This window comes from Phoca vitulina, unplaced genomic scaffold (genome assembly GCF_004348235.1).
Source record: "Phoca vitulina isolate PV1807 unplaced genomic scaffold, GSC_HSeal_1.0 scaffold16, whole genome shotgun sequence".
Taxonomy (NCBI): domain Eukaryota; kingdom Metazoa; phylum Chordata; class Mammalia; order Carnivora; family Phocidae; genus Phoca; species Phoca vitulina.
In genome coordinates this window covers 4,336,977-4,362,747 of record NW_022589719.1, presented here as the reverse complement: position 1 = coordinate 4,362,747, position 25,771 = coordinate 4,336,977, and the positions used below count along the sequence as shown (strand labels likewise).

Sequence of the window (25,771 nt, the reverse complement as noted above, 5' to 3'; positions counted from 1 at the left end):
AGATGTAGAAATATATTGACATTTAAATTCCTCAAGCTAAAAGGTGAAAGTGAATATAGGTACACACTCCTCAATGAATAAATGTTAGAACAAAGATAAAGAAAGATGATAAAAAGACAAAAGTGTTGATGAACTTCTCACTAGAGGCGAGCTTTTCCTGAGTCTTTTTTCAGGAAGTCTCAATTCTGAATTATTAGGAGCATAGTACACCAGTAGGTAGGTAGGTTAACTGAAATACACTACAAAATTCAAGCTAAGATGTTCCTTATTTACTATTCTTTTCTTTTTTTTAATTTTTTTTTTTGACACAGAGAGAGAGAGAGAGAGTGCAAACACAAGCGGGGGAGTGGCAGGGAGAGGGAGAAGCAGGCTCCCTGCTGAGCAGAGAGCCCAACATGGGGTTCGATGCCAGGACCCTGGGATCATGACCTGAGCCAAAGGCAGATGCTTAACCAACTGAGCCACCCAGGCGCCCCTACTGTTCTTTTCTACAGGCAGTCATCATACGGACTAAAATATCTGTGAGAGAATGCCTCCTACTCACTGCTCATTGTTTTACTTTGTACTTTGTGACAGCTACACAGGTTTTATTTTTTAGTCAGATTTTTTCTTTATAGTTTTGCTTTGTCTTTATGAAACTATATCCATTTAAGATTTTAGAATGGGGGCGCCTGTGTGGCTCAGTTGGTTAAGCGACTGCCTTTGGCTCAGGTCGTGATCCTGGAGTCCTTGGATCGAGTCCCGCATGGGGCTTGCTGCTCGGCAGGGAGTCTGTTTCTCCCTCTGACCCTCCTCCTGCTTGTGTTCCCTCTCTCGCTGTGTCTCTCTCTGTCAAATAAATAAATAAAATCTTTAAAAAAAAAAAAAGATTTTAGAATGGGACGATAACCATGCTACAAAGATAATGAAAAACATTAGTCTTCACATTCATCTTTCCCCAGCCTCCATCCCTCTGCTATTCACTGAACAAGATACCACACTCAATAAAGTCTTGCGGAAGACAACCAGAGTACTTAGCCTGGGCTTTATGTAAACACTGAAGGATAAAAATAGAGATGATTTATGCAGTTCAGTGTCTGTGACATTATGTTTCTATGCTCTTAAAAATACAAAATTTAAATACTATATTTATTTCAAAGATAAACATTTCTTATGGTAAGACTGCTTAGATACTCATTTTACACATCTATCAAAGTATTCTAAGTGTCTCTTGTAGGTATAATATTTCCTTCTATTTTGGAAAATATTAAAAGTTCCATTTAGCTTTAAGAGTATGTGTGTGTGTGTGTGTGTGTGTGTGAAAAGTGATGGTCAAGTCATATAGATGATGGTGATGATGATGACAATAAAGCTAAGTTTTATTGAGTTATTTCCTATGTCACACAGATTGTGTAAGCACGTGCTACAGATTAACTTCATTGGAGATGGCATGCACTTCACAGAAGCTAGTTAGAGTCTGGGGTAGCGTAACTGGGGTCATGGTAGTATAAACAAAAGGATAGTTGGAGTTACAGTTACAAATTCATCTCATGAAGATCAGTATATTGATAAGCTTTCTATGTATTTATCATCTTGGCACTATTTGATTAGTTCTTTTGAGTTAGGTCTATATAGAACATTAATAAATAAAATAAATTTTCTGAGAAGGAAAGCACTGTTAACTTACTTTATTATTTTTCCCGTTGTTATAGATATTAGAATATTTTATACAATTTCTCTTTCATGAAAATATATAGAATAAATTGCAAAAAATATAATTGGTACAGTATATGCATTAAAAATTAATGATACATTTATAATTTGTCTTCTCAAAAGTTATATCATTTTTCACTCCACCTTGACCACATATAAGAATTCACTTGTGGGGCACCTGGGTGGCTCAGTCAGTTGAGCATCCAACTCTTGATTTTGCCCAGGTCATGATCTTGGGGTCTTGGGATAGAGTCCGTGTCAGGCTCCACTCTCAGCATGGAGTCTGCTTGGGATTCTCTCTCGTCCTCTCCTTCTGCCCTTCCCCCCAGAAATAAATAAGTAAATCTTAAAAAAGAAAGAATTGACTTGTGACTACTTATTGGGTCAGCACTGATTTTTTTTAATTTGCAAAACTGTTATATTAGAAAAGATTGTACTATTGTTTTTATTTGTACTTCATGCATTATTAGGAAGGTTAAGAATATATTCATATTATCTGATTCATTTTTATTATATTTATGATTTTTCTATTCATATCTTTAGTTCTTCTATAATGATATATAAATCATTTTAATTATTTAGAGCAGGATTAATATGTGTAAGACCTTTTCCTACATTTTATAGAAGAATTGTAAAGAGATGAACAACAAAAAAACTATATTAGCATATTTGTGATAAATATAAATAATTACTCTTGAAGGAAACAAACACACAGGTAGCTCAACATTATGTATATTTTTTAATCTAGCACAGCTTGCCTTATTTAAAAATAAAGCTAGACAGCAAAATAAAAGTTTCAAATTGTAAACTAAAAACTGAGGTAGATCCTACCTATATAAGGAAGAAAATTTATTTCATGGTGCTTGAAAATATGCTAACTCAATGAAGATTGAAACATCCTTAAGAAAAAAATGATCTCTTTATTTTTAGTATCTACTCTCTCTTTGTCAATATAAATACACCTCTAATTTCAATACATATATCCTCAACTTAAACAAAACATATCCCTAATAAAATAGTCATCTTGGGACCAAGTCATTATTAGAATTTAGAAATGTTTTTAAAAAACATTCCAAGAAAATAAGTAAAACATTCAATTAAAAAATTATAATAAAAAGATTTTTACATACATATGCAAAAGTCTTTTTCAGAAATAACCAACATTATTATTTTAGAAAGTAGGCTTGTATTTAATTTGTCAATAACATTTATTTATTAACTACATCACTGTAAATCCAACAATTTGATTGTATCCAAACTGGTAGCACTGAAAACGTCAACACATTGACTTGTTTCATAGAGCTTAGTACAAACAAATCGAAGAACCGAGGTCAATCTTTATGTAATTTGTGGTGGGAAAGGTCTTAAAGGGAAGGTTAGAAATTCAGTTGATCGACTTCCAATGTTCTGTGTCACCAAAGGTCATGCAAAGAAATAGTCACTTCCATATTTTAACTCTCTCCTGATGACATTACCCAACATGTTGCTCAACTTTGACTAAAGACAGTCGTACGAAATAATTCTTTTACAACCTGATGCCATGAAAATATCTTTTCTTGGTAGAAATCAATATGCCTTTATTCTGATTATTATACCAAATGATTTATATTAGCTTACTGAATGTTCCTGTCTGAATTTTCAGAAATGAATTTTAAAAAAATTTTTTTAAGATTTTATTTATTTATTTGAGAAAGAGAGAGCATGAGCAGGGGGAGGAGCAGAGGGAGAGGGAGAGGGAGAAGCAGACTCCTGGCTGAGCAGAGAGCCAGACATGGGGCTTGATCCCAGGACCCTGGAATCATGACCTGAGCTGAAAGCAGACACTTAACCAACTGAGCTACCCAGGCGCCCCAGAAGTGAATTTAATATTCAGTTACTTTACCCCTCAGGGATGTTTCTCTCTCCTCCTTTTTATGATCTTTATTCTCTGCTGCTAATTCTTCAAATACATATATGTGCACGCATGTATGTATATACACGTGTGCATCTATTTAATTTGCACTTCAAATCCTTTCTACAAAAAGATGTCATATACAATAAAGTGTATGTATATATATTTTTAAATGTATGTATATTTATCATAAAAATTAACAAAGTAAAATCACCTCTTAAATCTTCAACTCGAGCCTGACATTTGGAAAATATATAGATATGAACAAACAAAGAGAGCTTATTGGGCAGGATATTTTTAATTCCCCCACCCCCACAATACTAATGTCTTTTGCATTGAATAAAGTTATGACTTCTTTTTTTTTTTTTTTAAAGATTTTATTTATTTATTTGAGAGAGAGAATGAGATAGAGAGAGCATGAGACGGGGGAGGGTCAGAGGGAGAAGCAGACTCCCCGCTGAGCAGGGAGCCCGATGTGGGACTCGATCCTGGGACTCAAGGATCATGACCTGAGCCGAAGGCAGTCGCTTAACCAACTGAGCCACCCAGGCGCCCAAAAGTTATGACTTCTAAAAATCTAAATAAATTCATATTAGTTCAAAAATTTTCCTTCCATGTATCATGTACTGGAGAAATAAAGAAGCTTAGGAATGATTTTACAAAAGAGAATAGGAAAATTTTATGGTGTGGTAAAGGGTGGAGGTGAGTGGAAAAGAACAGGGAGAGAGAGCACAGATAAATGATATAAACGTGTTCAGGGAACTATAGACAGATTCAGTGCCATACCCATATCTCATAAAATCCCTAATCTCTGCAATGTGGCTTTTATTAAATACGGTTTTACATATGCACATACCAAGAGTGAGGGAAGATGTTTGAACAAATTACCATAGACAGCTGGCAAACATCAGTAATAAAACTGTAACCAACAGAAAGTTATTATTTATACAAATATTATAAGAGTCCCTCATGACATGCTCTGGCAGCACAGAGGAATGATGGTTAGGTTACTGAGATGCATGACTACGTTCACCTAGAGCTGATGATACTGAGATAACAAATATTTATCTAAATTCCAAGCATGTCCTTCTAAAAGGATATCAACAAAAGAGAGAAGAACGTTTGGAAAGAAAATAAACTTAGATCTCAAAATGTTCATCGTAAGTAAAACCAAGTTTAAAATAAGTAGGCAAGCCCTGAGTGATGGGCGCCAGCAGTATGAAAGCGTTGCCGCGGAGAAGCTTCAGGAGGCTGCGGAAGGGTACACCTCCATGTTTGCTGTCCTCCCAGGGGCTGCAAACTGGAACAATGACGCCCTGCGGCAGGCGAAGCAGGGGTCAGCGGAGTGCCGGAGGCAGGTGCAGTCCCTCACCTGCACTCAAAGGAACTAATGAGTGCCTTGAACGCCAGGTGCATGAAATGGAAGTGAATGCCATTGAAGCTAACTACCAAGACACACTGGCCGCCTGCGGGATGAGATTCAGAACATGAAGGAAGGTCACCTTTGGGAATACCAAGATCGACGTAATGTCAAGATGGCTCTTGACAGTGAGATTGCCACCTACAGGAAGCTGCCGGAAGGCAGGGGAGCATCAGGATGGCTCTGCCCCTTCCGAACGCTTCTTCCCTGAACCTGAGGGAAACCCATCTGGATTCACTCCGTCTGGCTGACACTCAGAAAGGATACTTCTGATTATGACGGTTGAAACTAGAGATAGACAGGTTCTCAATGAAACTTCTCAGCATCACAATGGCCTTCAGAGAAAATTGCACACACTCGGTGCAGCAATATATTACAGGCAAGAATAAAAAAGAAATCCATTATCTTAAAGAAACAGCTTTCAAATGCCTTTCTGCAGTTTTTCAGGAGCACAAGATAGATTTGGAATAGGAATAACCTCTAGTTCTTAAGAACCAACACTCCTGAAAGATTTAGAAAAAAAGTTTACAGCATAATCTAGTTTATGAAGGAAACATGCTAGAATACTTTTTCGAAAGTATTCTTGGATACCATTAGAACTAGTTTTTACCAACAAGTGTCTGACCAACTTGTTTCTGTTTCAGTAGATTTTTGGAAAACTCAAAAATAAAATAAAGTAAAATAAAATAATAAAATAAGTAGGCAAGCAATAATCACACACACGTCCAATGAAAAGAATATAACTGGAAGAGACAGCTGTCTAACATGGATGAAGAACAGAAATCACTTTTGGAATTTGTGACTAATTCCCCAGGATGTAATGAAAAATATATGGACATTTCCACATCCAAAAATAGATGAAAAATCTGCAAGAAAATCTGCAAGATAGGAAAATCTTATGCAGGAAACAACCTAATCAACTAAATGTTGACCAGCAGGAGGAACAGACATCAAATGTGAAGGTGACATGGCACTGTGCTGAGCTGGTCATGTACAAAGAACACTGAAATCCTTAAATAAGAATTTGTAAATATAATTTCAAATGTGGTACAAAGAAACTAGCAATTAGAATTCCTGGCATATTTGCTCAAAATTTAAGGTGAAATTGCTACATTGACTAAGATTTTTCCAGAGAGACCTGATTAAGTGTGTCTTGTTTCTCTGTTTTGAAGTTCTTTGGAAAAATTAAAAATCTTGAGCAGAATTTTTGATAAAAGTAAAAAAAAAAGATCTCAAATCAGGGGCGCCTGAGTGGCTCAGTCGGTTAAGCGCCTGCCTTCCGCTCGGGTCATGATCCCAGGGTCCTGGGATTGAGCCCCACACATCAGGCTCTGCTCCGTGGGGAGCCAGCTTCTCCCGATCCCCCTGTGTATGTGCACACGCGCACGTGTGCTGCTCTCTCTCTCTCAAACAAATAAACAAAATCTTAAAAAAAAAAAAAAGGCCATAATTTACTTCACTGATTAGTAGAAGAAACTCCCCTATATTTGAAGTTAAATATGTATATCAGAAAAAGATAACATGGAACAAAAACAGATAATGTTCTGAGTATTATCAGAAACCAGGGAGAATATTGTAAAGAGGAAATGGGATCTTGGTTAGACATCATAAAACTGAGATCTATTAAGCTAATAAAGGTTTTGAGGGGAATCTAATTTAAAGCATTGCTAAAGTCACCATTTCTTAGATGTATGAAATATAAATATAAATATAAAAGGCTCAAAGAAAGAATAGGACTTAACATATAGGAAAACTTTCAGGTGTGAAAATGTTTCATCGCAGTCAAGTGTAATTTTTAAAGCATTTAGGTTAAATTGAATGAGTACTGAAGTATAAATAATATAATTCTTCATATAATGGTAGGGTAGTAGCAATTACATATCAGCTTGGAATTAGTCATCACTAGACCTGAATCCCCTCACTCAGTGGGATTAAGAAAAAAAGTGAATAAAGCTAAAAGATTTTTAAAAAGTTCAGTATTTCAATCTATAGACTCTTGAAAATAAGAGAAAAATGGCATTTCTACTAATGAATTGTGTTCATGTAAAAAAAACTGTCAGTAAATAATCCAATTTCATACATTTATGACAAAAACTTTAAGTAATAAATCAACATGCTAAATATTAAATCTTTGAGATGTTAATTGAAACCTGAGTAATTGAAAAGAAAAATAAAAACTTAAAATCATAAGGGGAAATACATGTCAAGCATTAGGGCAAAAGACCAGTGTGTGTGTGTGTGTGTGTGTGTGTGTGTGTGTGTGTGTGTGTGTTTGGGTGCTTGAAAATCAAAAAAAGTCAAAATAGTAGGAGATACCACTATAATACTCACTGAACTTTCCATATTAAAATAACTCTGGATTTTAAATTTGAAAGCCAGATTTTATAGCACATTTTAAGGAATGTGATTCTAAATTTTATCAATAGGATAGTAACAATTTTAGTTGGGTGAGAGTTGGAATGTTTTTGTCTTTGAGGACCCCAATAATTTTTAAAGACTATTTTTTGGACCACATCTAGAAACATTTTCTATCTATCTATCTATCTATCTATCTATCTATCTATCTATCTAGGCCATTGTTCATCTACTACTGAAGTCATCTACTATAATATAATATACATAATTTTAGGGACAGCTGAAGTATAAAGAAATAAAAATACTTGTTGAACTACTCTGTGCAGAAGGAGCATTGCCTGGGTGATGAAGAATTGGAGGGGATGTCCTTGCTGATATTTGTAGCTGCCCTTAATCTGTATGAGCTCACTAATCATTATGGTTCTTTCAGATTCTAAATTTATTTAAGATAATTTGGGAAATGACATCATTATAATTGTCTCCTTCAAATCAAGGGTGAGTTTGATTTAACAAGACTTTTGGACACTTTCCCTGAAGCAAAGATTATTATTCATGGTGGCTTCATATAAAAATCTTGAAAGCTAAGAGATGGATTCTTTCAGTTTAGCAAAGTCAGGGAGATTCTGCACTCTATTTTTTTTTTGTCCCTGCTCCCATGATTTACAACTTACTGCATAAGCTTTGTAAACTAGTTTATAGAGGTTCAAATGCTCAAAACTGAATGATCTTTGAGATCATAACTTTGGAACAACAAAAAAAGGGTGAAATGCTTCCCTTTTGGTTCTACAAATTTAATGAAGAATATATTTACATTGCATGATATTTGAGACCAGGATTTCATATCCTTTTCAGGAGCCTAACCTATTGCTGCCTATCATTTTAATCTCAAAAATTGCTTTTCAATACTTTATAACTAAGATGGTGGACTGATTTAATTTTAGAACTGTGTCGTCATCCTCCATGGGTGCTAAGCCAATGAATATGAAGCAGTTAATGGACTAACATGCAAACCATGCTATTTTCTATTCAATAAATGTATCAGTGCTATTGTGCATAGTGGATCTCAGGAAAAGGACTGATTATCGTTTCACCTTTAGGTACTTAAAGTCTATATTAAAGATTCAACCTCTGAATTGAAATGAAAAGAAAAAAATAGATAAACTTTAAACTAGATGTCACAATAGTTGATAGGGTAGAATCTTTCTATAGAAGAGGGCGTTTGAGTTGAGCCATTACTGGTTAATCCAGTCTCATGCCTTTACACTGGGTGGTCGCTGTAAGAGGCCAACAGTCAGGACTTAAATTACAGTATGCAGCCTGTAATAACTATGCTTTATTTTAAAATATTCTTTATTGTATTCTTTTGCCTAATGAAATGTAGCAATTAAAATCTCTAACACTTGGCAGAAAATGATGAAACTGGCCAGCTAAACTCCTGAAGCACTTCCAGAATCCAAGATCATTAATATGAGAGCCAGAATTATATATCCAACAGGTTTTTTTTTTTTAGTGTAAATTACATTGTCTCATTCTTGTCATAAACAGCAGCAAAAAATCAATTCAACCCTTCTCTATCCTTTTGTCCCACCTAACGTGGAGCATTTTGATAAGTTTTCACACAAATAGTATCAATCTCAAAATCTTTACCTTGTTTAAACAAAACCCACCTATAAATAATAGCCGCACTTTTAGCTAATGTTTTCTCGTGCACTGCTTCTAAAGTCCAAGATTCCAGATGGTTTATTAAGATCCAAAGTTTGATGCAGGCATATACTTAGAACCAAATCAACTAAAAATTACCCACTCAGAGAAATTAGGTAAAACCTCATTTAAACTATTAAGGTAATAAGTTATTTCATTTGGTTAATTTACTTGTAAATTCTAGTTACCAAGATCCTTAATTGCAACCAAATAAATGATGTAAATGTGCTAATCTGATAGGTTAAGCAACATGACCAAAATCTGCATTGTAATGCATTGTTAAACATAAATTATCAAAGTTAGAAAGTAATCAGTTTTTAGAATTAATCTAAATTCAGAGCTTGATTTATATCAAGGTATTTGCAACTTGTTGAGTGAACTGATCTAACCACAAATCATTATTCAAGTTTTTTTATATATCGATCTCCTTATTATGAATTGATTCAAAAAAATGGCAACAGTGCTCAAGTACTGGGATTACAGGAGGCTTTAATTTTTGTCTTTATACTTTTCTGTACTTTAAAGATTATTTAAAATGAGTATATATAATGTGGTATTCTGGAAACGAAATGTTTCTCTAAAAAGAAGGAACTTATTTCTTAGGGTTGTATATTTGAGGAGGTTGAATAATATAAGGTATGGTTCACTAGGACATATAGTATAGACCAGAATTATATTCTTAAAGAGTTTATATATAAGAATAAATAGAATTATATGAGAAATATATATACTGAAAAGTTTACTATTAGAAGAAATATACATAATGGAATATTACTCAGCCATAAAAAATGAAATCTTATCATTTGCAACGACATGGATAGAACTAGACAGTATTATGTGAAGTGAAATAAGTCAGTTAGAGAAAGACAAATACATGATTTTAATCATGTGGAATTTAAGAAACAAAACATGAACATAAGGAAAGTGAGGGAAAAATAAAGTAAGATACAGTCAGAGAGGGAGACAAACCATAAGAGACTCTTAACTATAAGAAAAAGACTGAGGGTTGCTGGAGGGGAGTGGGTGGGGGAATGGGGTAATTGGGTGATGGCCATTAAGGAGGGCACTTGATGTAATGAGCACTAGGTGTTATATGCAACTGATGAATCACTAAACTCTACCTCTGAAACTAATAATACACTATATGTTAATTAATTGATTTTAAATAAAATTTTTTTTAAAGATTTTATTTATTTATTTGACACAGAGAGAGTGAGAGAGAGAGAGCATAAACAGGGGGAGTGGCAGGCAGGCAGAGGGAGAAGCAGGCTCTCTGCTGAGCAGGGAGCCCGATGCGGGACTCGATCCTAGGACTCTGGGATCATGACCTGAGCCGAAGGCAGCCGCTTAACCGACTGAGCCACCCAGGCGCCCCTTAAATAAGATTTTAAAAAAGAATAAATAGAAGGCAATACATATGCAAACATATGGCAGATTCACCCTATAACTTGATGCTGGCTGAAAGCTGGTCAGGAAGAGACTTCTTAGAGACAATCAGATGTTCTGCCTTGAAAGAAAGAGGAAGTATGAATTGGATGGCTAGTGATGCAGGCAGGCTGGGTCTGAGAACCCTGGGGTGTCCCACAATACCAGCCAAAATACTCCTTGACTTCATGCAGGATAGAAATCAAATGCAGGCCAGAGAAAGTGAAAGCGGAGTTTTATTAAATAGCATAAGTGATAGAGTAGAGCAGATGGAGTGTCTGGGAGACTCAGAAAGGAAAGGAGAGTGAGTTTCTCCATCGCTTGGGGTTGGGAGTTTATATTAGAAAGAGGTCTAGGGTATGTGTTCCTTCAGGAACCTAAGGTAGGGTCTGATCAAAGGTGAGTGACAGGTGAATAACAGGTGTTCTTTAGGGGGTATTGATGATCAGCTGAGGTTTGTTTGCAGCTGATGACCTGGACCGTGTTTGGGATCTGGCTCTTCTTAGGTGTTGTCATGTGTTTGGGGGCCTAGGACAAAACTCAGAGAATGATTAACCTTCTTGCTTCCCACTTGGAGTAAGAGCATAGCTTCTTTGGCTTACTCACATATAAAATATAGAACATGAATCAATGGGGCCTAGGAGAAAACCAGCAGAGATGGAACCTTTCTAAAATGGAGTCCCTGCAGCTTCCCTACCTCAGAAGCATAGGAAGAAGATGTGTCAGGTTAAGATTATTACATGGATGAAAGAAACAAGGTAGAAAGTAACAGTTTGCTTGTGTATGTGTATGTGTGTGATTCACAGAGAAAGAGACATAGAGAGAAGGTAGAGAGAGAGAATACAGTAGATATAAATGAAGTAATTCCTAGGTGAATAATTAAGAGTAACCAGAGGATATTTTAAAAAATGTGTTGTTTACTCCTTGAAGTCAGAAATCTGGAATAGTTTTACTATGTATAATTTGTTTGAAAGGTATCATAATTATATGAGTAGGACTAAAACTAGAAATGCAACTGAAAAGGAATTTCTTGTTGTCAAAAGTATGATTATAACCCTCATGGGACTCTATTAAAACATACCATATTCTCCCAATGTATTACATAAACACCAAAAGACATAGCGTCTTATAAAAGTTGGAATAGTGTTTAGCGGTCACTTGAGAATACAAAAAAATCTGATTGTTTTCTCAAATATATATATATTTAGCACACTTGCCAGACTCAAAAATGATCCATGCAGGGCATCAAGAATCCTAAGACTTAGACTCTGCCCTCAAAAGACTTTCTGCCTAATGGAGGAACTTCTACTTACTTCTCCTGCCTGGGATTGCTTAGAGATATACTTAACATTATCAGGAGTATGTTAATATCTTTAAATCATATGATTAGATGCACAGTTCAGATTTTTTATTTTTAGGAAAATGGAAAAACACCCAACAATTTGACGTAGATGCTTGACAAGAGTTCTCTAGGAACTCTTAAGTGAAACATACTGATATTCATGCTACAATCTATATTTTCTTCTATAAGATGATATATGTTTTGTTTTGTTTATTAAGATTTATTTATTTGAGAGAGAGCATGAGTGGGAGGGGCAGAGAGAGAGAATCTCAAGCAGACTCCGTGCTGAGTGCAGAGCCCAATGCAAGACTCCGTGGGGGGAAAGGGGGGCTCAATCTCACAACCCTGAGATCACTGCCTGAGCTGAAACCAAGAGTTGGATGCCTAACTGATTGCACCACCCAAGTGCTCCTAAGGTGATATATGTTTTGACACAATTTTTAAAGGCAGGTACACTGAAGATGATGTGCTTGCTTTGATGACATGAGGGAAAGCAAGGTGGTTCTATGGTTTTTTCTCATTGCACCTTTTTCCGTGTCAGGAAAATTTTCCTTTTCCAGGAAAATTATAACCTTTTATTAAAACCTATTACTTTTCATCTTTATAAGACAAAAACAAAACAAACACTAGACTAGTTATTAGGTACTCGAAGTTTACTATGTAAAATCTAATTTGCTTCCATTTTTTTCTTGAAATAATACAAAACAAAACAATATTTCCAGCACTTCAGTTGGCAGAGATGGAAAGATTAGTGGCAGAGGGAAAATGTTCATTCCTAGGAACATTTTACATTTTTTGTCCAGAAAAGTAACCCTCCCCCCGCCAAAAAAAATCACTGGCATATTAATATCTTCTAAATAAAGAAGGAATAAAATTCTACAATCTGACTCTTCAGAATGATATAAAACAAATCACAAATAAATGAATGCTTATAGAGTCATATGAAGTGGTATGTAGAAACCTTATTTTGTGAATAGAACTAAGGAAAACTAGCTCAAATTTATTTGAGAGTATTTCAGAAAAGTTAAACTGGAACTGCTTCCAACAGCAGACTTACTTGCTTGATACTAAGGTTAGATTAAGGGAGAAAAAGAGATGAGCCTGAGGTATCATCAACATATAACATTTCCTTAAAATAGAATACAAATACATGTGTGGTATGACCACTACAGATCTGAGGGCCCAGGAGAGATCCACCCCCCCCACCCTCCCGCCAAGTTGCCTCCTCTTGGGAGGACTATAATCGATCATCTGCTGAAGTCACTTGCTTGATGCAAAAATTACCAAAAATTGGTAGAATTTCACTCCTTGCCTGTGATGTCCCTTCATACTTAACAAACCAAAGAAACCAACGTTGAACCACAGCATAAAGGAACAAAAAGTTTCTGCAGAATAAAACACAAGCCTTTTCAAGCACCCTACTGGTCCTTTTTTCACCAAGAACTAAAGAACGCTTCATGTTACTTCTTTGAATATCTAAGCATTTTTCCTTGCGAAGTAAATTATTGGCTGTCTTGGAATAGCAATTTAATACTGCTACAGAATGAAGTCATTTTAAAAAGTGCAGTCATTCTGTGCTGTATCTATTAAACCAACAAATGTTTACTTTCTTTGACCACGGTTATTTGTGCATACCTTAAATGAGTTTCTATATTGGTTACATTATTCATGTCATTAAATTGCTTTTTACTGACTTTACCTGCCACCTCCTGAAGGGAAGAGCCAATTGTCAAGATTAAATAGCTTTCTTATCTCTATGGGATTTACCACTTCAAAAAAAGCAAAATGCTTGGCTTTTGCTGAAGGCTGAATATTGAGTTTTCCTGCTGGACAACAAAGAAAGTCTCACCAGGGCCCTAATACATGTTCAATATGGGGAAAATTATGGACTAATAAGTGCAATAGTGCTTCAGCTACTAAAATTGTTCATGAAAAGGTTGGGTTGGGCAAAACCATTAAAATTTATAAGATTTCATACTTAAATGAAGACTTTTTATCCCTGTCGATATATTATTATATAATGACTATCATTTTTCTAATTGCAGTTAACACATTTCTTTAAAACAATGCTGATCTTTTGACCTACTAAATAAAAAACAGCAAATACTGAGGAATATAATATACTTTTGAACCAAGATCTTCAATCTCACATTCCCCTAAATTTGAAAAGAATTCAATACTGGCTAAGTGGATATTATGGATATTGCTTTATGTAGAACTTAGGTTACAAGAAGTTTTGAGCTAGAAAACCACCTGTTATTGGTGACCACTGAGGAGCTAAGCAGTTTTTAGTGGCATGAAAATGAACTTGCCACTTAGTGCTAACAGCAGTTTTTGCAAGTGGTTCTTGTTTGAACCTGTGTGGTTCAGACTCTAGCCGGCATCATAACTAAATGCGTATAAGAACTCTTGAACGAAAAGAAGAAGGGGAACAGGAGGAAGAAGAGAGGGAGGAGAAAAGAGAGTGGCCTTGTATTAGAGTCAATTAAATCATATCTTCTTTTGCAAAATGGAACATGGATAGCACTATACTCATTTTCAAATTTGCTTACAGGGATGGAGCACCGTAAATATTCAGTAATATAAATAATTAAACAGTAACATACCGACAACATATACTTTTATTCTTTGGGTTTTGTTTTTCAAGACCATTCTTTCATTTTGTTTTGTTTTCTTGATGAATTGACAGTGGAGGACAATTTAAGAAGAATCTATCACAGTCTTCACATAAATTTTATATTTCAGAAGTTTCCTGTCCAAATTCACTAGTAGGAATGTCTACTCAATTTTTTGGTGCTAATAAATATGTAAATTTTTAAAATAAAGACTTTGTCCTTTATCTTGTAAAAATTCACAGTAAAAAATAATTATGATTATTTTTCTTCACCTACTTTAACCATCATTAATATTTTGGCAGTCGGGAACTACAAAGATTTCTGAGACAGTTAAATTATAAGATGCTCAAAAGGCAAATATACTATTGCAACTCTAGGAATGTGATTTCCTCTGTCTTGAATATTATTGCATCATGAGCGTTTACAAATTATATTTTTATAATAAGTTTTAGCATATGTTGAGAAACATCTGCCTAAGTGAACAATTTTGAGCATTTCTTTTTTTTCTAGAAGAACATCTATGTGATTATTAAATTTCAGCTCTAGAGTTAGAAAAAAGGGCAGAAAGTTCCAAAGAATAACTGTGATTTAAATTTGCCTGGTTCTCTATAGAGTCAATTGAAAAATAATTAAATACCTATAAATGGAGCAAGATATAATGATATTGAGGAACAACATGCTTTCTTTGAAACAATCCATATTCTATTAACTTTATTGGAAAATAATGTATATTAGTGGCATCCTATTTTATTTTGTGAAGGTCAAGCAGATTTCATGTGCAAAGAAAGACAAATCAGAAAACTTGAGAATGATCCAACAATCCTTACACTAAAAGGAAAACCCAGTTATGCTAGATTGAATGATAGTGAAAAATTCCTTTCTTCCTTTTAGGTTCTTTGGCTGGCTAATAATAAAGTTGAAAAGGACAGATTAACAAGAGAAAAACAAATTTAGTTTCATACATATGGGAGCCCGTAAAAATATGAGACTCCTAGGCAGGTAGGTAATTAAGGTTTATATACCACCCTGAGCTTAGGAGAAGGGGGTGGAGGTCTGGGACTTCAAAGGTGAGGAAGACAATTCACAGGAAGATGAGAAGAGCAAAAGTTTGGTGAACAAATGGTTCCCATGCCATGCAGAAAAGTCTTTTGGATAAAAGTTATCCCTGGTAATAGTTCTCCTCTTGGTTCAAGCCCCCTATCTAAATTCTTGTAGGCAGTTTGCGGGGGAGGTACAAAGCTTTCCTGAGTCTGCTGGGTCTTAACTGCCTTCAGCTCAAAACAATCCACATGTCAATGTGCCTCACTTGGAGGGGCAGATTCTGCTTCGCCTCAGGTGTACTGAACACTATGTGCACATAAGGAAACCATTCAAGGCGAGGAAAGAGCCAACAAAATGCATTACAGGGGACGGTTTCTAGCACTCACAGGAGACCTAGAATAATACCAGTTCCCATAAGCCATAGTGGAAAACCTAATAATTCACATGGCAGTGTGCTAAGAAAGAACTTGCCTTGGCAGTGGAGAAAATTAACCCTAGACTGACCATCCTTCTGGTCCTACCTAGTAAAACATAAAAGCAGGACATAGACGGATCAATCTGTTTCCAAATAAAGGCATTCTAGAACAAGACTCAGGAACAATTTTAGAAATCTAAAAATATGCAGTACCAAATAACGTTACCTTTACAATGCAATAACATCCAATACAAAATTACCCCAGATATTCAAAAAGGCAGGAAAGCACAATCCATAATGAGAAATTCAGTCAATCCAAACTGAGCCAGTTGCAAATGATTGAATTAGTACATAGGGATATTAAATTCATTAGTACAATTTTATTACATGTCTTCAAGAAGATAGAGAAATCATTGAATATACTAATCGGAGACATAGGAGATATAATAAAGCCACAAATCAAACTTCTAAAGATGACTATTTGTTTCTCATTAACTTCCACGTCCATAGAATTAAAGCAGTAATTTTATATAAGCCTATAAGCCAGTACAATAGCAGGTAGTCAGATGCCGAAGTTGAGCCCTTGAAAGGTGACTAATCCAAATTGAGATATGCAGCATAAAGTATACAATAGATTTTAAAAACTTAGTTTGAAAAAAATATTATACAACATTTTAATTATATTTTATATTGATTACATATTGAAATGATAATAATGTTGATATTGCGTTAAATAAAATATATTATTAACATTGACTTCACTGTTATCTTTTTACTCTTTTAATGGCTACTATAAAAATTTTAAAATGCCTGTGTGCTTGCATGTGTGGTTCACACTATATTTCCAATAAATAGCACTGGTCCCAGAGAGGCGGAAACTGGGCCTTAGACAGGGAAGATGACCTGTCCATAATCACTATGGAAGATACTGCAAGGGCTGATACCAAATTCAAGTCACTTGACTCCGCATCCATAACAGGGGTCCTCTTGATACTGTCCTTCAGTGATGATTCCCAATTCAAGGATGCACACATACTATGTACTCAGATATACGATTATAAAGAACATGAAAGAGAAGGGAGTTTCACAGGGCCTGAGTGCTCTTTTCAGCAGAAATTGTTCCCTGTGTAATGATCATTGTATTTCTTTATTTTATTTCTAATTTGTATCTATAAGCATGAGATAATTATGGCCTTATTAAAATCTCTTTTGCTCAAATGTGTTTTAAAATTTTCATAATAGAAAGAAAGGCTAATTAAGGATGTAAAAACTGCTGAGGCATAAGCTGTAGCAACCAAAATTTCAATGATAAAGCATTGTTAAGGGATTAGCACAAATTAGTTTTAGTGAGTAACACTAGGCACAAAGTGTCTAGAGTTACGTCTTCTGGTTGAGAGAAACCATCCACATGATATTTACAGATTTAAGAATGCTGCTTCAATTATGTCCTTTTCTTAGTCGGGAAAGTAAGAAATCCTCTGGAGAAAGCTCAGATCTCCTACCTAGAAAAATGTACACATACATAATCTTTGAAGTTGCAAACAATTTCAAAGGGCTTATGCTAGCCCATCTTCTGACTTTTAGATTGCTGAGGCACAGGTTAAGAACTTCTCCATCCTAGAACAGGAACCATATGATCCTCTCAATAGATGCAGAAAAAGCATTTGACAAAGTACATCATCCTTTCTTGATCAAAACTCTTCAGAGTATAGGAATAGAGGGTCCATACCTCAATATCATAAAACCCATCTATGAAAAACCCACAGCAATTATCATTCTCAATGGGGAAAAACTGAGAGCTTTCCCTCTAAGGTCAGGAACACGGCAGGGATGTCCACTATCACCACAGCTATTCAACATAGTACTAGAAGTCCTAGCCACAGCAATCAGACAACAAAAAGAAATAAAAGGCATCCAAATCAGCAAAGAAGAAGTCAAACTCTCACTCTTTGCAGATGATATGATACTTTATGTGGAAAACCCAAAAGACTCCACCCCAAAACTGCTAGAACTCATACAGGAATTCAATAAAGTGGCAGGATATAAAATCAATGCACAGAAATCAGTGGCATTCCTATACACCAACAACAAGACAGAAGAAAGAGAAATTAAGGAGTCAATCCCATTTACAACTGCACCCAAAACCATAAGATACCTAGGAATAAATCTAACCAAAGAGGCAAAGAATCTGTACTCAGAAAACTATAAAATACTCATGAAAGAAATTGAGGAAGATGCAAAGAAATGGAAAAACGTTCCATGCTCATGGAGTGGAAGAACAAATATTGTGAAGATGTCACTGCTACCTAGAGCAATCTACACATTCAATGCAATCCCTATCAAAACACCATCAACTTTTTTCAAAGAAATGGAGCAAATAATCCTAAAATTTGTATGGAACCAGAAAAGACCCCGAATAGCCAGAGGAATGTTGAAAAAGAAAAGCAAAGCTGGTGGCATCACAATTCCGGACTTCAAGCTCTATTGCAAAGCTGTCATCATCAAGACAGTATGGTACTGGCACAAAAACAGACACATAGATCAATGGAACAGAATAGAGAGCCCAGAAATGGACCCTCAACTCTATGGTCAACTAATCTTTGACAAAGCAGGAAAGAATGTCCAATGGAAAAAAGACAGTCTCTTCAACAAATGGTGTTGGGAAAATTGGACAGCCACATGCAGAAGAATGAAACTGGACCATTTCCTTACACCACACACAAAAATAGACTCCAAATGGATGAAAGACCTCAATGTGAGACAGGAGTCCATCAAAATCCTAAAGGAGAACACAGGCAGCAACCTCTTCGACCTCAGTGGCAGCAAGTTCTTCCTAGAAACATTGCCAAAGGCAAGGGAAGCAAGGGCAAAAATGAACTATTGGGACTTAATCAAGATAAAAAACTTTGCACAGCAAAAGAAACAGTCAACAAAACCAAAAGACAACAGACCGAATGGGAGAAGATATTTGCAAATGACATATCAGATAAAGGGCTAGTATCCAAAATCTATAAAGAACTTATTAAACTCGACACCCAAAGAACAAATGAGCCAATCAAGGAATGGACAGAAGACATGAACAGACATTTTTCCAAAGAAGACATCCAAATGGCCAACAGACACATGAAAACATGCTCAACATCACTTGGCGTCAGGGAAATCCAAATCAAAACCTCAATGAGATACCACCTCACACCAGTCAGAATGGCTAAAATTAACAAGTCAGGAAACGACAGATGTTGGCGGGGATGCGGAGAAAGGGGAACCCTCCTACACTGTTGGTGGGAATGCAAGCTGGTGCAGCCACTCTGGAAAACAGTATGGAGGTTCCTCAAAAAGTTGAAAATAGAGCTACCATACAATCCAGCAATTGCACTACTGGGTGTTTACCCCAAAGATACAAATGTAGGGATCTGAAGGGGTACATGCACCCCGATGTTTATAGCAGCAATGTCCACAATAGCCAAATTATGGAAAGAGCCAAGATGTCCATTGAAAGATGAAGGGATAAAGAAGATGTGGTATATATATATATATATATATATATATATATATATACACACAATGGAATATTATGCAGACATCAAAAGGAATGAAATCTTACCATTTGCAACAACGTAGATGGAACTGGAGGGTATTATACTGAGCGAAATAAGTCAATCAGAGAAAGACATGTATTATATGACCTCACTGATATGAGAAATTCTTAATCTCAGGAAACAAACTCAGGGTTGCTAGCATGGTGGGGGTGGGAGAGATGGGATGGCTGGGTGATAGACATTGGGGAGGGTATGTGCTATGGTGAGCACTGTGAATTGTGTAAGACTATTGAATCATAGACCTGTACCTCTGAAACAAATAATACATTATATGTTTAAAAAAAGGAAGAAGAAGAAGATAGCAGGAAGGGAAGAATGAAGGGGGGGAAATTGGAGGGGGAGATGAACCATGAGAGACTATGGACTCTGAGAAACAAACTGAGAGTTCTAGAGGGGAGGGGGTTGGGGGGATGGGTTAGCCCGGTGATGGGTATTAAAGAGGGCACGTACTGCACGGAGCACTGTGTTATACTCAAACAATGAATCATGGAACACTACATCAAAAACTAATGATGTAATGTATGGTGATTAACATAACATTAAAAAAAAAATAACTTCTCCATCCTACCTTAGTGCCCCTACTCACCAAGCCTAAGCAATAAGTGCCAGGTTAAAGGTGCATTATGTAACTTTTTTTCTGTTTAATGCTTACAGGTGATTGGAATAAATGCATAAAATAAGTATCCCAGAGGGAAGAACAGTCTGTCCTAATATTATTGGTAAGAAAAACTGAAAATAAAGTGTTACTGATTTGAAAAGAAAAGAAGCAAACTGGAGATGCTATATTAACATCACCTAAAGTGGACTTTATGTGAAAAAGAAAGAATATTACCAGAGATATGAGGGAAGTTTCTTAATGATAAAATCGTCAACTCATCAAGAAGAAAAACCCAAGAATGTTTGCCTCTCAGAAAGGTACTTCAAAGAACATGGTGAAAAAAGTTGACGGTACTAAATTCCTAATCCATAGTTGGGGATTTTTATAAGAATATCATTTTGATTATTACTATCACAGAAATTAACTTAATTTACATTTATGAAATACCTCACACACCACATGAAAAAACAAAAACAAAACACACACACACACATTCTTTTCAGATACACAAGGACTATTCACCATGATAGATTATATGCTGGACAATAAAATATATCTCAATACATTTTACATGATTAAAATCATACAGTACATTCTCAGGAAAAATGAATTAAGCTAGAAATTGGTAACAAAAAGGTATCAGAAAAATTCCCAAGTGATTGGAAATTAAGTAGAGTACTTCTAAATAACCATAGGTCAAAGGAGAAAGCATACAAAAAATTAGTCAATATTTCAACCTGAATTAAACAATAAAACCCCCAAATTTATGAGGAAATGTTAAAACAGTTTTAGAGGAAAATTTATACTTAGATTTAATACTTAAAAAATAAAACAATTTGAAAACAATTTAAAAGACTCTACCCTAAGAAACTAGAAAATGAAGAGCAAAATAAACTCAGAGTAGGTATAGGAAAGAATATAATAAAAAGAAGAATGGGAGTAAATGAACTAAAAAATAACAAACAAGAAAGGAAATTAACACAGCCAAGAGAAGCTTTTTTGGGGGAAAAAACGGAACTTGAAAAATCCCAAGAAAGACTCATTAAAAAAAAAAAAATTACTAAAATTATGAAGGAGAGGTTATGGCTATTATATCTATAAATATTACAATTTTAAAAGAAAATATGAACATCTTCACGTGTCCCCAAAATTCAGCAATTTAGATATAATTGATACTCTTCTTTAAAGAGCACAACTTATTAAAATGAATTTTAAAAATAGAAAACCTATATATATCTCTCTCTCTCTATGAAAAATTGAATTATTGTCAGTCTTTCAAAGAAAACTAGGCACTAATTAATTCACTGCTATATGCTATCAAACATTTAAGAAAGAAATCACACCAATCTTACAAAACTTTTTTCAGAAAATAGAAAAATATATCATTTTCCAAATTATTTCCTGAGACCAATATAAAGTAGTAACAAAACATGAAAGGAATATTACAACAAAAGAAAACTACAAAGCAATACCATACATGAACATAACAAAAATTCATCAATAGGACATTAGAAATAAAACCTAATGGGGCGCCTAGATGGCTCAGTCAGTTAAGCATCCTACTCTTGATTTTGGCTCGGGTCATGATCTCAGGGTCATGGGAACCCTGTGACCAGTTCCACAATGGGTGTGAAGCCTGCTTGGGATTCTGTATCTCCCTCTCCCTCTGCCCCTCCCCCACCCCCACTCGCTCTCTGTCTCTGTGTTTAAATAAATAAATAAATAAAAATAAAACCTAGCAATATCTAAATGGCAAAATATTATGACCAAATTGAGTTCATCCCAGGAATGCACGATTGTTTCAACAATCAAATGTGAAACTGTTATTCACTATAATAACAGTACAAGTAAGAAATATGTAGTTATAATAAATGAAATAAATGACAAAAATTAACATTCATGTGTAAAAACTCCCAGCAAAAGTAGGAAAAGAAGATACTTTCTTAGTCTGGTAAAGGGACCTTATAATTATCAGAATACTTAATGGTGAAATATTAAATGATTTCTCCCTGAGATTGAGGAAAGGTAAGGGTGTCCACACTTCACACTCCTATTCAGCATGTACTAATGAACCTAGTCAAATGAAACAAGTTAGTGAAATAAGGCCAGAAAAAATTAAAAAGCACATAATAATTAAATATTAAATTTTCTTTTTAATAATAATTAAAAAGAAAAACACACAACCATCTTTATTCCCAGATAAAATAGTTGTGTATATAAGACATGTTTAAGGACTCAACAACAAAATATGTAGAAATACTATGCCAATGTCACAAAGTTGAGGGATACAAAATAAATATTCAAGATTTTATATTTCTGAAAATTGGCAACAAACAACTGGAAAATGTATTGCCATTTGCAATAGCACCAAAATACATAAATTGCATTGGATCAAATTTAACCCAAAATGTGCAAGTCTGATACACTAAAAATTATAAAACATTGCAGAGAGAAATTTTATTTTATTTTTTTTTAAGATTTTATTTATTTGAGAGAGAGAGCGAAAGAGAGCAGGAGCAGCTAGCAGCGAGGGTAGGGGTGGGGGACAGGGAGAGGGAGAAGCAGACTCCCCGCTGAGCAGGGAGCACAACATGGGGCTTGATCCCAGGACCCCAGGATCATGACCTGAGCTGAAGGCAGATGCTTAACTGACTGAGCCACCCAGGCGCCCATGCAGAGAGAAATTTTAAAAGATCTATGTAAATGAAAGATATATCAGACTTATTGCTTGGAGGATTTATAATTGTTAAGGTGTCAATTCTCCTAAAACTTTTCTTAAGATGCATTGCTATCTGAATAGAATTCCAGTAGACATTTTATAGGACCTAATAAACTGATTCTAAAATATGTTTAGATATACAAAGGAGTTAGAAAAACAAGCATTTTGAGAAAGAACAAATTTGAGACATTGCATCACCTGATTTCAAGAAGTTCTATAAAAGTATCTTAAAATATATAATCTCAAGTTATCATAAATAGATAATAGGTCAATGAAACAAAATAACAATGCCAGATATAGACCCAGACAGTTACAGTGAAATGCTTTTCAACAGACTCCAATGCAATCCAATGGGAAAAGAATCACTTTTTTAGCAAGTAATGTTGAAATTACTTACTGAATATCCATATGGAAAAATAAAACAAACACACAAACCAAAAAACCCCTGACCCCTATTTCATACCAAATACAAAAAATGAATTTGAGTTGATCATAGATGTAAAGATAAAGGCTAAAATGGTGATGTTTCTAGAAGTGAATATGCAAAGTAGTTTTATGACTTTGTGGTATGAAAATATTTGTTAGATAAGGAAAAAAACTACTAATCATTAAAAGATGATTTTGTGGATTTCACCAATATGGAAAAATACTTGCTTTGCAAAGAGCATGATAAATAAAATGAAAAGGCAAACTGCAGATTAGAGTTGCTAAAATTAAGAAGATTAAAATTCCAAGTGTTGTCCATGATGTGGAACAGGTAGATTGCTCTTACCTTGCTGGTCGCACTAAAAAATGATGCAAACACTTTGAAAAACAGGCGGGCTCTGTTTCATAATGTTAAACTATACCTATTTTATAACCCAGCAATTACAGAGAGAGAGAGAGAGAGAGATTCCCAAATATCTGAGAAAAGATTTACAAGAATGTTCTTAGCAACTTTATTTTCTAAAGCAAAGGCTGAAAACAATTCAAATGCCCCATGAGCAAGTAAAAGGATAAAATATATTGTGGTTTCTTCCTACAATGGAATATCACTCAGCACTAAAAAGGAACAATCTCCTGATTCGAAAATATGTGTGAATTTGAGACTTTTTACAAAGTGAAAGAAACTGCACAAAGTGGATATACTGCATGATTCTATTTATAAAAATTTAAAGAATAGACAAAATTAAACTATGGTGGCAGAAATAAGATAAGTGTTTACATTCGAGTGGGTGTTTCCTGAAGAGGGATACTCAGGGAATTTCTAGAGTGATGTACATAAATACTCTGTATCTTAATTTACATATGTTTGCCCAAACTCAATCTGACTGTACACTTAAAATCTGTGTATTCTCTTACCTATAAATAATACCTTTAAAAAACCACACCTGGAGTCAGTGAGAGAGAATCAGTACTCTAAATGTGTTTCTCACTCTAACTGGCCCTGTTTGCTGTTTGTTTAGCTCAGGTGAGAGGACACAAAAGTGAAAATATATGCATTCTTTCTCCACACCACTTAGCCTCCTCCAGAAGTTAAATCAGGTCATTTCAGAGTTCTGTGCATTCTTTGTTCTTTCTTTCCTTTCTCTCTTTCTCATTCTCTCTCTCCTCTCTCTCTGTCTCTCTCTGTCTCTTTCTTTTTTGTACAAGGTTTCAGGTATCCCAGAACCACTCTGCCTTCCCTGGCTCTCTATACCCTAAAACCAGACACCTGCGTTAGGAGGCTGCTGCGGGGACATGCCCTGGTAACAATTTCCTCCTTGTATCTTGACTCTATTCCACTTCTTTGGTCTCTGTTACTTGTAGACAGTATGCTCACTACTCTTAGGACTGGAGAGAAACATGTCTTTGGTAAGAAAAATCCTTTGTCCCTGCACAGGAAGCCGTCCTGAAGCTTCCTCCAAAAGGCCTTTGCGACCCCAGTAGATCAGAATTCCGATCCTAGCAACTCTCCAATAGAGGCAGGAGATGCATAGAGCTGAACTGTGTGTCTTTAGCTCCCGTAAGTGACCTGCAGTAGGACCAGCCTGACACGGGCAGCGCCCCTCGGCTCGGGTCACTCCCGCTCCGGACTCACCTGGTGCTGAGGACCAGCGCCGGCAGCGGAGGCAGCGGGAAGTGCGCGGGGCTACACTGCATGCGGGTCCCCTGCCGGGGTCCTCCTTCCCCCGCTGCCTTCGCTCTCCTTCCTCCTCCGGGTCCTGTCGCTCCGCGGTGCGAAACCGACGATGGGCCCTCTTCAGCGGCCGACAGCCAGAGACGGACTAACCGACCCACATCACTCTCAAAACCAGGAGCCGGGTGCCCGGAATCCGCTTCGCCAGTGATGTCACTGGCGGCCTAGGAGAGCCCTGCCCGGGATCGCTGGGCGCCGCTGTTCCCGAGGCCGGAGGGTGCGCTGTCTCTCAAGCTGTAGAGGGAGGGGATGCCCAGCGATGGCCCCGCGCGCTCGGGTCGCCGGGCAACACACCCAGTGAGGCCGATGGTTTATTCCCGCTTCTCCAGAGGCTGGGGAAGGTCGGGCTGGGGGAGAAGAGAACTCCAATTTGTCGGGAGTAGAACCTGAGTACTTACTCCACAGGAGGTGACACCGAGTTCACTGGGAAGGACTATCAGAGGCTTAGAGTCGCAGGCAGGTGTCCCTCACCTGATTGCACAGTGTTTGAAAGAACAGTGTTCTAAAGAGGGTGTTTAAAATATTGTTTTGATTAAAAAGGCATAGTAATCTGAGGTAGGCTCTAAAGGGGGAGAAGGATTTAGGGAGCAGGAGTGAACAACATCCAGAAATGTACACTAAGGCCAAATGGCATTTGCCAACTCCATACCTGGGCTCCTTTCCTTTGGTGAGACTCATCACATAATCAAATAACTGAGGATTCTAGAGGGGAGAGGGGTGGGGGGATGGGTTAGCCTGGTGATGGTATTAAAGAGGGCACATACTGCATGGAGCACTGGGTGTTATACTCAAACAATGAA

At 36.1% G+C, this 25,771-nt stretch overlaps 1 protein-coding gene and 1 pseudogene across 2 annotated transcripts in view; one reads left to right on the top strand and one right to left on the bottom strand.

The window, feature by feature from the left end:
• Positions 1 to 25,422, bottom strand: part of LOC116638133 (zinc finger protein 133-like) — a 64,687-nt gene extending 39,265 nt beyond the window's left edge. Inside the window, exon 1 of one of the 2 annotated variants that reach the window (XR_004300635.1) lies at positions 24,873 to 25,422. The gene's annotated coding sequence lies outside the window, so the exon portion shown is untranslated. The remainder of the gene's footprint in view (positions 1 to 24,872) is intronic. The other variant, XM_032413843.1, reaches the window with a different exon arrangement.
• Positions 4,190 to 5,695, top strand: LOC116638134 (annotated as a pseudogene).
• Positions 25,423 to 25,771: the final 349 nt, after the last annotated feature.